Genomic DNA, 17,152 nt, shown 5'->3' with positions numbered 1-17,152 from the left:
CTCTCCATTCCGTAAAAGTGAAGGCAATAATGCTGAGCGACCTTTCGTTTGAAGCATATGTTTTCCTACCACATTTAAAGTGACTACCTATTCCTATGTTGTTTTGTTGGATTTTATGAAGAATTCCATGTGCTTTTTCTCCTTTGTGGTCCTCAAGAGTCTCACCAAAATAAGGTTGCAGACTTCAAGTTATGAACTATTTGATGCCAGATGCAGACGAGTTCACACCTGTTGGTCTTCCTCTAGTTCTGAATCAAAACTGCCAGACAGCATCCATAAAACATTCCCGGTTTCTCTAAGCTTCGTTGTGCCAAGAGTCAACTCTGCATCCTTAACAGGAGGGGAGCAGAGCTCTGAAGTAACCAGGTGATGTCTTTTTCACAGGCAGGTTGCAAAGGAATCTATGGCTTGGCCTGTGTAATGATAGATATATACTTGTTAACAAGTATATAGATTTATTACATGAGTCTCACAAAGCACATTAATCACACCTGACCTGCCCCAGAAGCAATAGGTCTCAAAGTTTTACCAGTGACAGCAATAAAAGCACAACCAGTCAGAAGACAAAAATTTGGACACATCACATTAGGAACTGTCATTAATTTCAGCTTCACAGACTTTCAACCCTTTTAGATTGGGAAAGGAAAGTTGTTTAAGGCACAAATCTCCCACAACAGATAACTTAAACACTCCTTTTGCAAACACCAGCAAACGAGGTCAATGTAAGTCTAACACAAGTGCCTCTTAGGACTGTGCTCAGTAAATCTCACTCTAAACATACACAGGAATTGTATCTCTTAGAAGAGATATCTTCAAGAGCCAAAGCATAAGAGACTCTTAAAAACTGAGAACAAACCGAGGGTTGACGGGGGGGATGGGTGATGGGTATTGAGGAGGGCACCTTTTGGGATGAGCACTGGGTGTTGTATGGAAACCAATTTGACAATAAACTTCATATATTGAAAAAAAAAGAAGCGATATCTTCATTCCCTGAAGCTTTTTTAAATGTTTATTTATTTATTTTAAGAGAGAGAGTATGTGCGAGCTGGGGGGGGGGGGGCGGGGTGGGGGCAGAGGGAGAGAGAGAAAGGGAGAAAGAGAGAAAGAGAGAGAGAATTCCAACCGAGGCTCTGAGGCTCCAGGCTGTCAGCCCAGAGCCCAACTCAAGGCTCAAACCCACAAACCATAAGATCATGACCTAAGCCAAAACCAAGAGAAATGTGGCTCAACCAACTGAGACACCCAGGCCCCCTCCATCAAGCTTTCTTAATTAGCTAAACTTGACAACCCTATTACAAGGCTGAGTAGTGTCAAACAAACTAAACGGAGAATTTTGTTCAAAGCACATTTCATCCAAGGATTCCATATCCGAAAAGGGTTGTGTCTTTCATTCTAAAGAGAAAAAGGCCAGAAAAGTTAAGTAATTTCCTTTGTTGACCGTGTGATGTAATAATTAATTAGTTAGGAAGTAGGTGTCAGGTCAACGAGTTTAGATCCGCAGCATCGCTGTTAAGTCTTATGCGATGGAAGGTAAGGAGGGGAAAAGGAAAACAAAAAAGGTACACATAAATTTATAATAAAAAATGATCAGTGTTTAAAATTTAACATATAAAACATTATTTTTATCCCTTCTGTTGTGATTCACAGTTCCCAGGTTTTATAATAGACCCTCTCGCAGGTCGCCAAATACCGTTTGTCGAAAGAGCTGAAATATGTTAACATACAGAAATGTTTTCCACTCCTTATTAAAACTGTGATATTGACAGAAAATAATAACTAGACTTTCACGACGTTTGGCACACGATAAATGCTCTGGTCTACTTTTTAATATTTTCAAGTTTTTATTTTTTAAGATTAGTAATAATCATGATGATAAAAATAAACTTAGTACAATTTGCCAATAATAGGAAAATTAATAATTAACAGCATGCTATTGTGTGCCAAATTAAATCAGAGTTTTTAGGAAAAAGAATTGAAAGTGTCACTCTTTTAGCAAGATGCTAGTAAGAATACAGATTATATATATAGTCATCTTTCTAAGGATCTTTTAGGGAAAATATTACATAATAACTAACTGGTTGTGTTTAACATACACATACCCTTTTGAAGCATCTTCCTCAAATTGATATCCTTCCTCGACTATAATTAGCACAGCACCTGAAACATAGTAGACACCCAATCTATTTTAACTAGATTCTAAAACTGTTGTTCAGATGACCTTGTGTTTTATAATTGTATTTCACAACCAGATGGTTCCACAGCAGACATGGTCCTTCAATATATTTTAATTGAGTTCATTGAGTTCACTAGCAGCCTGATCATACCTAAGTCAAATGATAGAATTTAGATTTTAAGCCACCCAGACCAAGAAATATATCCTATGAGAATTTATTAATAGATACCCAGCCCTTGAAGTCCTGCCCCAAATAGCAGGCTGAACATATCCATTTCTTCAGCAAAATAATAAAGTCTTGTATACTTTTGTTGGGGACTTTTCACATTCTTTGAAGAAGTAACCAAATTGATAGAAGCACTTTTTTTTTCCTGGTCAGCTTTCCTTCGGTCCTTCTTCCCTCTCTTCTTTCTCTTTCTTTCCTTGATCTTTCTTTCCTCCCTCTTTTTCTTCCTTCTCTCTGGAAAACAAAACATATTAACAAAAAGTGAAGATAATGGAGACGATACTATGTTCTAGTCCAAACTGGAAAAAAATGAGCTGCAAGTATGAAAAACAAATAAAGACAATGCACCATGACCCTTCTTCACTGAAATGGGCCAAATCTCCAAGATGTTCAAGGAAAACCCCTCAGGTCAAAGTAGAGAATCTTAGGAAGCTCAATCAGTCAACATATAATTCTGCACCAGAAATTTACTCAAAAAAATTGTGACCTGGAAGGAAACAAGCAGCAGTTGACAAATGTAGAAGTTTAGGCTAATACAACATTCAATAAATAAACCATAAATTTCAGAATAGAAGGAGATTATAAGATATCAAATTACTGTTAATCAGAAAGTCCATGCCAACTGACTAAATATTTCTGCTGAAGAAAGCTTTAGACAGAATACACAAACTACCTTCCTGAAACAGAATGCAATACAATGTTTTAAAGATTAATAAATGTAAATCCGATTCTAAAAAACATCTGGTCATCATACCCCTCCACAGAAAGATGTCCAAAACATCAGTTGGCTCAGTTACCCTAAACTAGTGGATTATACCTACACCTGATAGTTAATCCAGCAACTTTCTCTTCTAAATGTTATCAAAGGAAGTGCCTAAAATAAACTTGTGCCTCTGGATAATCAATCACCCACTTGGGTCTAGTACAGGAGCTGAGTTTTCTGGAAACACATCTTTCTCTGATCTGAGCTCCAGTGTAAATTATTATTGTGATGTGATCAAGATCACCTTTTTGTTGAGTTGTTTTTGTTCTTTTCCTGTGAATGGTGGAACACATAATTACCTCTTGATCAAGGAGATATGGCAAGAAGTTGTATGAAGATTTCAGACCTGCCTCCTCTGGTACTGTGGGACTGAGAGATAAAGAAAAATATATGTCTCCCATCTGGATACTAGGGTGACTTCACTGATGCACAGTGGCATTTCTTTGCCCACTCTGTGTGAGTGACAAATGTCTAATCCCCTACTGAAAATGGAGTAGAGAGATCAACTGCCCTGGTTTGTCTGGGACTACCCAGATTTCAGCTCTGAAGTTCCCACGTCTCAGGACACTCTCAGACAAACCAATAATATGGTACCTCTCAGCATCTGAGTTAGATGTCTCTTCTCTGAATGTAAAGGACATGCCTCAACGCTCTCATGAGATTTTAAATGGGGTTCCACATAGGTACAGGGAAGAACTAACATGAATAGGATAAAATCACGCTTTCTGGGTGCAAATCCGGAAAGGCCCTTGTTATGACTCCCTCTTTTTGCAATCTCCACAAGTACAAAACTTTGCCCCTCCCCCCCAAGAACTAATACATCACTTTAGCAATCACATTTTTTCTTCCGAGTCTAAGAAACCTATGCTCTTAGATTATGATGAGAACATTCCTGATTTAGAGAATCCCATTAGTTTTTCAGACCAACTCGTACATCTTATCTGGGCCCTAACATATCTCCCTGCTGGACCCTTAGGATGAAATTTACTCAAGAATTAATTTTTCCCTGATTATTATGTATGTGCTCTTTAATAGAACTTATTTTTCACTACCCTGGCATATGCACAAATAATTAAATTCTAATCATATATTTTTAAGTAAATGAAGACCACCATTTAAATAACTGTCTATAATACTTGGAATACAAAAACACTTTTGCTTTATTTCAGTTCATGAAGTTCAGATAAGTGACAAATTACTTCAATATCACTGAAACAGCTTTATTTAAAAATCTGTATCATAAAAGTCAGATCTTCCTTTCAATTAATTAACTTCTTACCCTTGAAAACCTATTGGTTATCTAAGACTCTGGATTAATATGATTCTTTAAAAAATTAAGTTGCAAAAGATCGAAGTAATGCTAATTCTAAATGTTTTCCAATAAAAATTACAAACAAAACAAAAAAATAAAATCAGGTTTGGAGACTTTGGAAAACTCTCCTGCAAATAAATGAGAATGGGAAACTATTGTAGCTCTTCTTCATACAATCACAACAGCAAGACAGAGTTCAGAAAGTACACTTATACTCTGAGCTTTCCCAGCCCAAAGGGAAGATGCAGTTGTATGCTTGAACTGTATTTAATTTTTAATAACACATTTTCCTGGTTTTGAAAGTAGTGAATATTATTTTAAAATGTTGAAAAAAACTTAAATTCTCAGAAGAAAACAGTTAAAATCACCTACAATCTTTGCCATCATATTTTATTTCTGTTCAGCGTTTTTGCAATACATTTTATGTCATATTTGGAAATGCATATTTAAAAGAAAAACAGGGGCACCTAGGTGGCTCATTCAGTTGACAGGTGAGGGTCTGACTTTGGCTCAGGTCATGATCTCGTGGTTCGTGAGTTCAAGCCCCGTGTTGGTTAGAGCCAGGAGCCTGCTTTGGATTCTGTGTCTCCCTCTCTCTCTGCCCCCACCCCCCCCCAACTCGTGCTCGCTCTCTCTCTCTCTCTCTCTCTCTCCTCTCAAAAAAATAAACATTTAAAAAATTAAAAAAGGAAAAGCAGAATCAGATCTATATTGCTCCTGATTTTCTTGGGGAGTAGGGGACTCAGGGAATAGTCTCACAAGAGCACTATTCTGTCTAGAGTAGGTCAGAGAGAATCCTGTTCCAGGAATGAAAATGGCTACCATTGCCACTCTGACAATCTACTTGCCATCTATTCCAGAATTCTTCACAAAGCCTCTTCTGTCCTAAGCCCTCACCAGGGAAGGGTGTTCTATCTTTCTCTGAATAGAGGACACTGTTTTTCAGTTTCCATGTTTGATTAGACTCCATGGAACTTTTCTTTCCTGCCTGGGTTTTCTTTTGTTGTCCCATGTGAATAATTATTTTTCTTGAGAGAGAAAGGATGGAAAGGAAAAGTAGAAAACAAAGAAAAAATGTATAAATGAATATACATGCTGAGAGAAGAAAAAAGGGAAAATGTATATTTAAAGATATATTCTGTAGGGAAGAAAAATATTCATATAAAATCTAATTAGATCCATTAGAGGCCACACACCAGGTTAAAATATCTGAACTCATTAGGAAGGTACTTTTTATAAAATACCATCATAGGATGGAATTTGCATTAAATGTATCTTTTCTTTCTTTGGTGGGGATGGTACCATTATTTGGATACTAGAAATGAATATTAAATCAACCTCAAAAAATGGAAGATGAAAAGAAGAGAGAGTCCCCTAATTAAGGAACCACTGTGATTAAGTAGAAAGTCAGTTTTATTACAATCACCCTCTGCAGTCAATCTCTTTTGATGTAGCACACAAAGATTATTCTAAAAATAAAGATGTGACTTCCTAATAATGGCCAGAAATTTTTATGTATACAATGGAACTTCATGAGGCAAAATCTGTATCTATTACTATTTCATGAAAATATTATACCAACGTTTGTTTCCGGTATTTTTCTGTTAGTTTGCTGCAACCAAGCATTAACAAAATGAAAATCATCACTGAGAACCACAATTCTCTGTGTTCCATTAATTCCTTCAACATGCAGAGCTCTGTTCTATCTTGTACTAATTTCTTATTATGATATATATATATATATATATATATATATATATATATATATATTCTTTTTATTTGAGAGGGGTGGGTAGAGAGGGAGGGACAGAGAATCTTAAACAGGCTCCATGCTCAGCACGGAGCCCAATATAGGGTTCAATCTCATGATCCTAAGATCATGACCTGAGCCAAAAATCAAGAGTTGGATGCTTAACCAACTGAACCACCCAGGCACTCCCATCTTGTACTAATTTCTATACTTAGCAACATACAGAGTTTATATTAATAGAATTTTAAAATAATTTTTACAGAGTAGGGACCATCCATAAGAGAATGATGTAGAAATTCTGTTCCCTGAATCCTGAATTCCTAAGAAAGATCCATACCTACAGTTTCTTGCCAGCATCTCCTCCATATCCTGGGCAAAGTGTTAAACATACCGTGGATTCAATAGAAAAAGAATGAAAAGAGAAAGAAAATGCACTAAGGATATATAGAGACCACAGTTATTTTCAGCAACTTGTTCTAAACTATGACTGATACTCCCTCCTTCATTCTTGATTTCCTATTTTCCTTCCCTTTAGCCAGCACCTCTGCTGATTAAGCACCTCTGCTGATGGTGATTTAAACCATAATTTGTTGTTTCTGAGGAAATCAGTGTAGGATGCAATAGTCCTGTGTCAACTTTTACTGCAAAACACAGTTGTAGAGTGCACCTCCACCCCCTCAGTCCAACCCCTGCCGTGGTTTCCAGCCATCCATTTCAAATAATTTATGAGCAATCCAAAAGGATGAGGCAGTGGTCTCCCACTTAAATTTAGAGTTGAGGGGGAACACGGGTTCCCCATGCCTCCCTTTGTCTTGATGGGGAGGACCTTTTTAGTGCCCAGTAGGCATATTCTTTGCACACTCTCTCACTCTTCTTCTTGGACTGGGAAATTTGGGGAAAGGAGTTTATGATGCTGTGCTCAACTGTTGGGGCTCTTTCTCTCATTAAATCAACACATCTTCCAATAACAGCAGCCCTCCCCACCACAGGGGAAAGCACCCTGCCCCTGTCAGGGGCCCTGCAGTGGCTCCATGGTGCCAGCCCCTGGGTGAGCAAACCTGTTTAATTCTGAAGTCAAGGTTTAGAAAGCCCAGTGTGGCCATATACCTGCACCAAGTCTTTTTATCCAGTTTTAATCTCCACTAAAACTTCTATTTGAGCCTCCTTCTGTCTGATTTGTGCCTATCTCTCAATTGGTTTCAAATTTGGAGTTGAGGATATTGTTGTGGTTAACCCTTTCCAAAACCCCACACTACTGGTTAAAAGGATAGGATTATGCCCAGAGTAGAGGTTTTATTTTCCTTATAGTTACTGATAAAGAAATTTTCCAAAACTGTTTCTACTTTTGTATTCTTAAATTCCACACGAAATTAAGGGATAAGGAACAAACTTTATGAGAGAATTCTAGAATCTTAGAATTTAAGCCAGTTCTGTAAGGAGATACAGCTATAGCTTTGTTCTGTTTAACATCTACCAATTTTCAGGGGTGCTTGGGGGGCCCAGTCAATTAAATGTCCAACTTTGACTCAGGTCATTGATCCTGTGGTTTGTGGGTTCGAGCCCTAGGTCAGGCTCTGTGCTGACAGCTCATTACCTGGAGCCTGCTTCAGATTCTCTATCTCCCTCTCTCTCTGTCTGGCCCCCACTCATGCTCTGTCTCTGTCTCTCAAAAAATAAACAAACGTTAAAAAAATTAAAAATATATATATACCAATTCTCAAACCTTCAAAGATCCAACATAATATCTATATTGAACCACAGCTATTTTTTTAAGTTTTTGTTGGTCATATGCAGACACTTTCTTGGTGGCAATGTTTAATAAACAGAACTAACCAAAAGAGTAATTTTTGTTTGGAATACAGAAGATAATAACTTTAAATATCAGTCCTAAAGTTTTGGGATATTGGAGTTTTTAACATTTTTTTTCTAAAATTGATTATGATGTTGAAATGTGGGTGTGTATAGATTTATATTGTGTGGATGAATGACTGAAAATGGAAGAGTTGTTTTTAATTAATTATCAAAACTATGTTATGGTCCCTTTTACAGGTAATGGTATTTTCTAACTCACTTTGCTAAACAAAGAATTAACTGAACATGTTAACAATTGCCTGGAGAAATATATATTTATTATAGATTCATGTCAAGTCATAAGATTACTCTTTAAGCATAAGCCATTAGCATGGTTGATTTTCGTCTTTAGCCTTTAGATAGGTTTCCCTGAAATTCAGATAAGAATGTTGACCTGAAGAAATCCAGGCTTAAAATATGCCACTTTGATTTAGAATGAGTTCACTGAAAATTAGATAATATCCAAGTTGTATAAATTGCTGACCTAGTTACTACCTTGGACATAAGGCTGTGAAACATTACTTTAAAAATAGAAAGTAATTAAAATGGATAGCCTCCCTAAGTGGTTGATGCAAGTATTTATATTCAATAAAATTGTACAAATTATGGCTAAGCATATGTTATTAATAGCTTCTCGGTCTTAGATAGATGGGTTTGAATTTATCAGTATGTACATCGGCCTTTATTTTCAGTTCTCTGATGACATTTTTATTGATTAACTCTGTCCTGATTTAAATTATGATATTTTAAACATTTGTTCTTCTAGAAGAGAAAGAACAAATTCCACTCTGATCAAGTGATAGTTAGCTCTTTAATAATCAAGTGGAAACATTAACTAGATCATTTGGTTTCTAGCTATGAAAATGACAGATGAGCCAAAGGCCTGGAGAAAGCTTTGCTAACCAAAAGACTGGTTCAATGAAGGCAGAGTAGAATGAGGGATAAGGGATAAAGTGGATAGCTTTATTCTTTATTTTTCTTGTAAAATAGTGTAATGGCAGGGGGCAAGCACATGAGGAAATACATTAAAATTGAAGTTTTATTCCTTTAGGACTCCCCATTGCTCACTCTTACCAGTATGTTAGTTTATCTGATTTAACCTTCAAAAAATAAATATTTTGATTGTGGTATGTCTTTGTTTTTATTTTAATCACTTTTTAAATTTCGTCTATTAGTTTTAGATACAGTAAAATTTGATTGCAGCTCTGGGGCAAATAGTAAGAATAACTTTTACATGATCCATGTTTTTCCTATCACTGTTGTAGGAAGTGCTGTTTGTGATGGCAAGAAAGACTCACTTCATGTTATTGTGTCCTGTAAACACAATTTTCCACACACTAAACCAAAATCTGAGTTAAAACACACACAGAACTTGTATGGGGCAGCAGCAGAGTGAGAAATGACAGGAGGACCTAGAGAAAAAACCAGCTGGGAGCTGACACAGACCTGTGATCAAATCAAGCCTTGATTCTACCTGTTCTCCTGTTTTCCAATTGACTTTGGGCAAGATATTTCATGTCCATGAACCTCACATTCCTGATCTCTAAGGTGGAATAATACCTATCCAACAGGGTCACTGTAGGGCTAAGCACTTAACCTGGTGCATACAAAAAGTTTCATAAGCATTAGAATACTCCTTGTTCAAGGGGTGCCTGCGGGGCTCAGTCAGTTCTGACCAGCTCAGGTCATGATATCAAGGTTCGTAGGTTCAAGCCCTGAGTCGGGCTCTGTGCTGACAGCTCAGAACCTGGAGACTGCTTTGGATTCTCTGTCTCCCTCTCTGCCCCTCCCCAGCTCGTGCTCTGTCTCTCCCTCTCTCTCAAAAATTAAAAAAAAAAAGAATAATTATAAAAAAAGAATACTCCTTATTCCCTTTCCCTCCAAAATATTTGTTATTAACAAGGACACTTTTGGTAAACTATTGGCACCAGCAAAGACAAAAACGTAAGGTACAGAGGACTGCAAGCATTCTTTCTAGATAACTTATTTTAAAGTAAGGAGCAAATGGCTATTATATACAAACCAAAGTCAGTTTTTGCCTGTTTTTTTTTCCCCATCTGAGAAAACATATCTCATAACACTTTACTTCATTAACCAACTTAACAGTATATCGCTTCCCTAATCCTCCTGTGCACTGTGATTATTAAAATTCTTGGCAGCTTGATGTGCTGGAGATGAGAACACATTAACTCGATTATAACCAGTGAGGCATGCTTTATTAGAATACTACCTTGCCTCTTATTACTTGGGCTTAGCTTGTCAAAAGTAACAAATGAAAGACTTAACTTCCCATAACTTTTTCTTCCCACTCCATCTATTATATCTTTCAATATCCTCCAAAGTGCTTTTTATACTCCAAAGAAAACCAGATTTGGATATTCTTTGAATTTGAATGTTGAAATGTCCATAATATATTAACTTTGTCAAACAAGGTTTGAGCTAAATATTTAATTTTTTGTTAGCTTTCTATCAGAGGCAAGTTCTGCTCAACAATTTTTATTATTTTTTTATATATATAAAGCTGTTCTGTGAGCAACATTTGACTCTTTCCCACCAACTGAGGAGACACAAAGTCAAGTCTAGTGCCTAACCAACTGCCTTGGTGTTCTTTCTTAAAACTTCATATAATACAGAACTTCTTTGGATCTGGTATTTAGAATTCACTGATTTCTAAGTTCCATTTTAATTCTAAAATTCTATGTAACTATGAGCAGTGTAAGCATTTACTAGGTATCCTCATGGTTTGCCCTATGAAGCACAAAATACATACAAAATAAAATCTTATTAAAATCAAGGAAATTAAAATCCAAGTGTCCCTTCAATCTTAGTCCCTAACTAGTAATATGTGGGTTCACTTGTTCAAAGAAATAAGGTAAGTGAATTCTCGTTTGGGTTTTTAGTTTAATATGTATATTATGGACCAGCAACTGAGTTTGCAAGACAAACAGAATATGATGGTCTCTATTGTATCAGAATTTAAAGTCTAGAGTGGGTGTCTTATTCTGTTCAGGCAGGTAAAATAGTACACCACAGTCAGAATAGCTTATAAACAATAGAAATGTATTTCTCACAGGTATAGAAACCGTCGTGCCAGCATCGTCAGGTTCTAAGAAGGACCATCTTCTGAGTTGCCATTTTCTCATCATATACTCACTTGGTGAGGAGGAAGAGAGAGCTCACTGGGGTCTCTTTTATAAGAGCCCCAATCTCAACCATAAAGGCTCCATTCTCATTACCTAATCTCCTTCCAAAAACCCCAGCTCCTAATACTATCATATTGGGGGTTAGGATTTCATTTTATGAATTTTGGAGGGATACAAACATTTGTCCATAGTAGAGACAGGCAGATAATTAAAGACACCATATGGGCCTTGATGGCACAAGCCTATAGATATTTCTGGTTTCCGGCCTGAACAACTAAATGAATGCTAACTGTTGTCAATCCTTAGAGCACACTGTACTTCATGAGATTAGAAGAAGCAGCATTCATTTGGGTCCAAGGCTATAACGTAGATACTCAGCAGTGCTGAGAGAGCAAATTAAAGAACTTTTTTGATTAGGTTGGAAATAAGGGCTCTCAAAAAGAGAGTAAAAATAGACATTGCTGAACAAAATGAGCCCAAATTTCAGAGAAGGGATTTTGTTCATCATCTAAAATTCAAGTTGAATTAACACAGTAAAAGTTAAGGATATTGTATTTCATTGATTTAAGATCAAATTCTTTCATGATAAAATGGTAAATGGTCTCTGAAATCAGTATTTTTATTAGTCATCTTAAAGTTGCCGTCATTCTTGTGGCACTAGCAATGTAACTTATGCCTAAGCGTGCACAAACTTTGAGGTACCTATTTGTTTTAGCATAATTTTAATAACTGTGCACTTTGAGTATGCATGTTGTGTTAAACTGCCACAAAACACCCTCAAAAAGATTGTGGTATGACTCAGCACTGAATAAAAAGTTACCATATTGCCAAAAAAGCACGTAAATGGAGAAGTGTAATATAATATAAACACCTGTATCTAATAATTACAAAAGACCCTTTTCAATAATTATAAAATAAATTATTTTGGGGTGAGAAATTTAAGTTCTACTTTCAGCAAATTTCAGTTATATAATATCATGTTATCAACTATAGTCACCATATTATATACTAGAGCTGAACAAAAAAAAAAAAAGAAAGAAAGAAATGGATATAATTCTATGGGGGAGGACACCTTTCACAGTATACATATATCAAATCGTCACAATGTACTGTTTACATATCTTTCAATTTTATTTGTCAATTATACCTCAATAAAGCTGAAAAGAATTCTAAATGATAAGAAAGCATTATATTATTGTTTAATCGACAATATCTTTTCCTTCTTAGAGGTACAGAAAAGACTGGTGCCAGCTAAAATCAAAGGCAACTTATACTCAAAATGAAGTGAGCAAGGGGCATCTGGGTGGCTCAGCCAGTTATGCATTGGACTCTAGCTCAGGTCATGATCTTACAGTTGGCGAGTTCGAGCCCCGTATCAGGCTTCACACTAGTGGTGAAGAGCCTGCTTAGGATCCTTGCTCTCTCTCTGCCATTCCCCCACTCGTGCTTTCTCTCTCTCTCTCAAAATACATAATAAAACTTTAAAAAAATGCGGTGAGCAAATCCCAAAGTTGTTCATGGTCTTTTCAAATACCTTTAGTTAATACATGTGTTTACTGTTATTTACGCTTAGTTGATAATTTTAGGTTATTTTGAAAACTAGAGTCTGGATCTCAAGGAAAACTGCGTTTTCTTTTTTTAAGGTATTGCATTTGTTAGTGCTACCTGATGGCAGGAAATTCTAATTATTGGAAAAGTATTTAAAAGGGAAAACAATTTCTAAAGTGCTGAAGCTTTACATTTGAAGGCAACACATTCTGGCAAATGTCCCAGACACTTTTATGGAGCCAGAAGAATAGTTGCACTGGACTGTATAAAGGAAGTGACATGGTAGATTTAGATTCTGATGAACTTTTCCCAGGGATTTCAGAGAAACATTCTCTAAGTCAAAGTTTTTCATTGAGAGGGCATGTAAATTTCAGAAGTTTGAGTTTCCTGGATTGGTAGCAGATCATTTATGCGTGCCATAAATGCTGAGCACCTGTTTGTATAAGAACTGCACAGGATTCTATGGCAAATGCAAGAATAAATAGGCAGAGCCCCTGTTATCAATAACCTTATAGTCTGTACAAGGAGCTAAAATGTATATATAAATAATTATAACTCAAAATGATAAAGAGCTTCCAAAGAGATGTGAGCTGAGGACCCCAGCAACAAAAAAATCAATTACTTCTATTTTGAGTGAAAATGGGAGGGGGTCTGGAGATCAGACAATTAAATAGAGTTGGGTGACATCAGCTACTCTAATGAGCTACCCTTAAAAATGTAAAGTTGGATCTAATATTCTTCAAAGTCAACTTAAGTATCTGTTCACTTTAAAATGGTTGTTTTAAATTCTGGGGGAGTAAAAGGGAAAATAGAAAGTATTAACATTGCTTTTCTTTGTGATGCACAGTATTGGATTTTAAAAATATATTTTAAATTTGTGTCATCTTTAATGAGATATATTTTCTTTTTACACAGTATTTTAAAATCCAAGTTGAGGTAGTTTACAATTTTATACTTTTTTATCAGTGACTTCAATGCCTGGTTTATAAGATTGTCTTTTTAGAAAGATCATGAGTATTTGAAGGCAGGGTCAATATCCTACTCACTTTCCCTCCTACATCACCTAGTAGAATGCCAGAAAATTAGAATAACTCAATAAATATATAATGAATGAGTGCATGCAGGAAATATGGCTATAACAATTAAAATAAATCTTAAAATATAAAAAAAGCATATTAAACATATTTTGGTTCTTATGCTATATATGTCACGTTTCAATTCCAGAGGACTATTTTAATTTATATCAAATATTTTTAATTTTGTAAAATACCATTACCTCTTCAAATGTAACAGTTTATCGTTACATAGAAAACCACTAAGCAGAGAGGATGGTATATGCATTACCGTTGACTTTTGAACAACATGAGTTTGAACTACTCAGGTTCACTTACACACAATTTTCTTTCAATACAATACAGTATTGCAAATGTACTTTCTCTTCCTTATGATTTTCTTAATAACATTTTCTTTTCTCGAACATACTTTATTATATTGTATGTTATTATTATAACATACAAAATGTGTGTTAGTGGACTGTTTACGTTATCAGTAAGGCTTCCTATTAACAATAGGGTATTGACAGTTAAGTCTTGGGGGAGTCAAAAGTTATATGAGGAATTTTGATTGAGCCAGAGTCAATGCCCCTAACCCCAAACACCCCTGTTGTTCAAGGGCTAACTGTATTTGCAATTACTCTGACTAAAGTGAACTCAGAACTACAAACTGTTAATTATTTTGCCAATGACAAAAGAGTTATGAATAATAACTCTTTTATTCATAACTCTTTTTGCCAATGACAAAAGAGTTATGAATAATACCCAAGTACTCTTACTGCAAATTAAGCAAATAAAGTTCATTTGTTTCTCTTACCTCAGAACTCTTGCTGTTGCTATCAAAAACCAATTATTGGTTTGTTATACTGATAAATATTTACATAAATAACTATTAGATAAATAACTGATAATTCATCCTAAAGAATGGTGAGGCAGCTGGAATGTTAAAGGAATAGGAAATAGTGATAATAAAGGGATCTAGACGTAAATTCAGCATGCCACAGTTTTGTTTGGTATAACCACAGAAACATCCAAAAGACCATTGTAGTTGCTAATCATATGCAAAAACAAAAATGGATCTAAGGTTTATTTTATTTAACATCATAAGGAAAAATATTTTAAATTGCAATATGTAAAAAATATACCACTTTCCCTCTTGCCACCAAATAACATTAATGATCAGAAATACTGAATATTTTTAAAAAGGAACAGTGTTCAGATTATAAATATGTCTTTGTTTTTACAGTTATACACGAACTAGATGCAGGTCTTTAAAATCCTGTCCTATAATGTTTATCTCCAGGACCTCTTTTATTTGTCATTTAATTGACAAATGAATGAACAGATCTATTACTAACAAGAGCTGCAATCTTGATACATTACAGCAATTCATTATTTTGTTCTTTCTGTTTTTCTCTCTTTTTCTTTCTTCATTTGTAATGGATTCATTTCTATTTTTTAAGAAAAACACATTAAATCAATTTGTGTATTACAACCTATGTAAATGAATCAGAACTGAATAAAGTAGGATATGAATACTTGTCTCTCAACCTTTCTTCCTCCCTTCCCTGGGAAAAACCATTAACAGTTTACTGAATGTTTGTGACCCCATATTTTTCCATGCTTATTTAAATACATATACATATATTTAAGTAAAATAGATAGAGGTATTTAAGCACCTAGATATATATGTGCTGTTAAACAGAACTAGAATCTTATTATACATGTTTTTTTAACCACTTTATTGAGAGGAAATTTACATACCTTGACACAGTATGCGGTCTTCTGTGTCTGACTTCTTTCATTCAGAAGAATGTTTTGGAAATGTATCCACATTGCTACGTGTATCAGTATGTGGACCCTTTTTGTTGACCAATAGTATTCCATTGTATGGATTTAACATATTTTGTTTATCCATTCATCAATGGATGCATATTTCGGTTGTTCCACTTTTTGTCTCTTATGAATAATATTACTCTGCGCATTCATGTACAAGTCTTTGGTAAACATGTTTTCATTTTTCCTGGGTAGATACCTAGAGGCAGAATTGCTGGACCCTGTGGTAATTCTATGTTTAACATTTTGATAAACTGCCCAAGTATTTGCCAAAGGGGCTGCCCCCTTTTACATTCCCACCAGAAATATACGAGAGTTCTAATTCCCTATTCTCATCTGTACTTGCTATTGCCTTTTTGACTGTAGACTTTATAGTACTCATGAAGTAGTATTTCATTGTAGTTTTGATGTACCTTTTCCCTAATGACTCATGTTGTTACACATACATCCCTGTGCATGTTAATCATTCTTCTATCATCTTTGGAGAAATTTCTATTCAAGTCCTTTGACAATTTTAATTGGGTTGTTTTCTTGTTGCAAGAATTCTTCATATATACTGGATACAAGTCTCTTATTCAATATATGATTTGCAAATATTTTCTCCCCATCTGTAAGTTGTCTTTTCACTTCATAGAGGGTACTATTTGAAGCAAAAGTTTTTAATTCTGAGGTCCAACTTTTGTTTTTCTTTTATGGCTTGTGCTGTTTTGGTTTTATCTAAGACATCATTGACCAACCCAAAATCATAACGATTTGTTCTTGTATTATCTTCTAAGATTTCACGTTTTAGCTCTTGCACTTTATTCATTCATCCATCTTGAGCTCAAATTTCACAAATGGAGTGAGAATAGGGCCCAAACTCATTCTTTTGAATGTGGGTATCTAGTTGTCCAGCACCATTTGCGGAAAAGAGTCTTTTCCCCCATTGAGTTCTGTTGGCACCTTGTTGAAAATCAATTGACTGTGAAGGTAAGGGTTTATTCCTCAGCTCTCAATTATATTCTGTTGATCTAGATGTTTATTTTACAATACTACGCTGTCTTGATTGTTGCAGCTCTGTAGTAAGTTTTGAAATCAGAAAGTGTGAGTTCTCCAGCTTTATTCCTTTGTGAACATTTTTTGTCTAGCCTGGGTTCCTTATATTTCTGTATGAATTTTAGGTTCAGTTTGCCAATTTCTGCAAAGAAAAAAAAGGCATCAATGGGGATTTTGATAGGAATTTTATTGAATCTGTAGATCAGTTTGAGAAATACTGATATTTTATCAATATTAAGTCTTCCAATCTATGAACATGATGCTTTTCCACTTACTTAGATATTCTTTAACTTTTTTAAGCTATATTGTGTAGTTTTTAGTGTAGTCCAAGTGTAGCCTTGTTTTTTTTTTGTTTGTTTGTTTTTGCTAAACTTATTCCCAAGTAGCTTTATTCTCTTGGATTCTATTGTTAGTGGAATTGCTTTCTTAATTTAATTCCCAGATTTTTCATCAATAACGTACA

General features: G+C 35.3%; 1 long non-coding RNA gene across 1 annotated transcript; it reads right to left on the bottom strand.

Moving 5' to 3' along the window:
- Positions 1–1,288: 1,288 nt before the first annotated feature.
- On the bottom strand, positions 1,289–16,846 carry LOC113598515 (uncharacterized). Its single transcript, XR_003419140.2, has 3 exons — positions 15,583–16,846; positions 2,403–2,633; positions 1,289–1,392 (listed from the first exon to the last, which is right to left on the bottom strand). It is a non-coding gene; the product is annotated as an uncharacterized LOC113598515 (long non-coding RNA).
- Between the last annotated feature and the right edge of the window lie 306 nt (positions 16,847–17,152).

Source organism: Acinonyx jubatus, chromosome B2 (genome assembly GCF_027475565.1).
Source record: "Acinonyx jubatus isolate Ajub_Pintada_27869175 chromosome B2, VMU_Ajub_asm_v1.0, whole genome shotgun sequence".
In the NCBI taxonomy this organism is placed as follows: Eukaryota; Metazoa; Chordata; class Mammalia; order Carnivora; family Felidae; genus Acinonyx; species Acinonyx jubatus.
The sequence above is the reverse complement of the archived record's forward strand: the minus strand, read 5'-3'. Positions and strand labels throughout refer to the sequence as shown.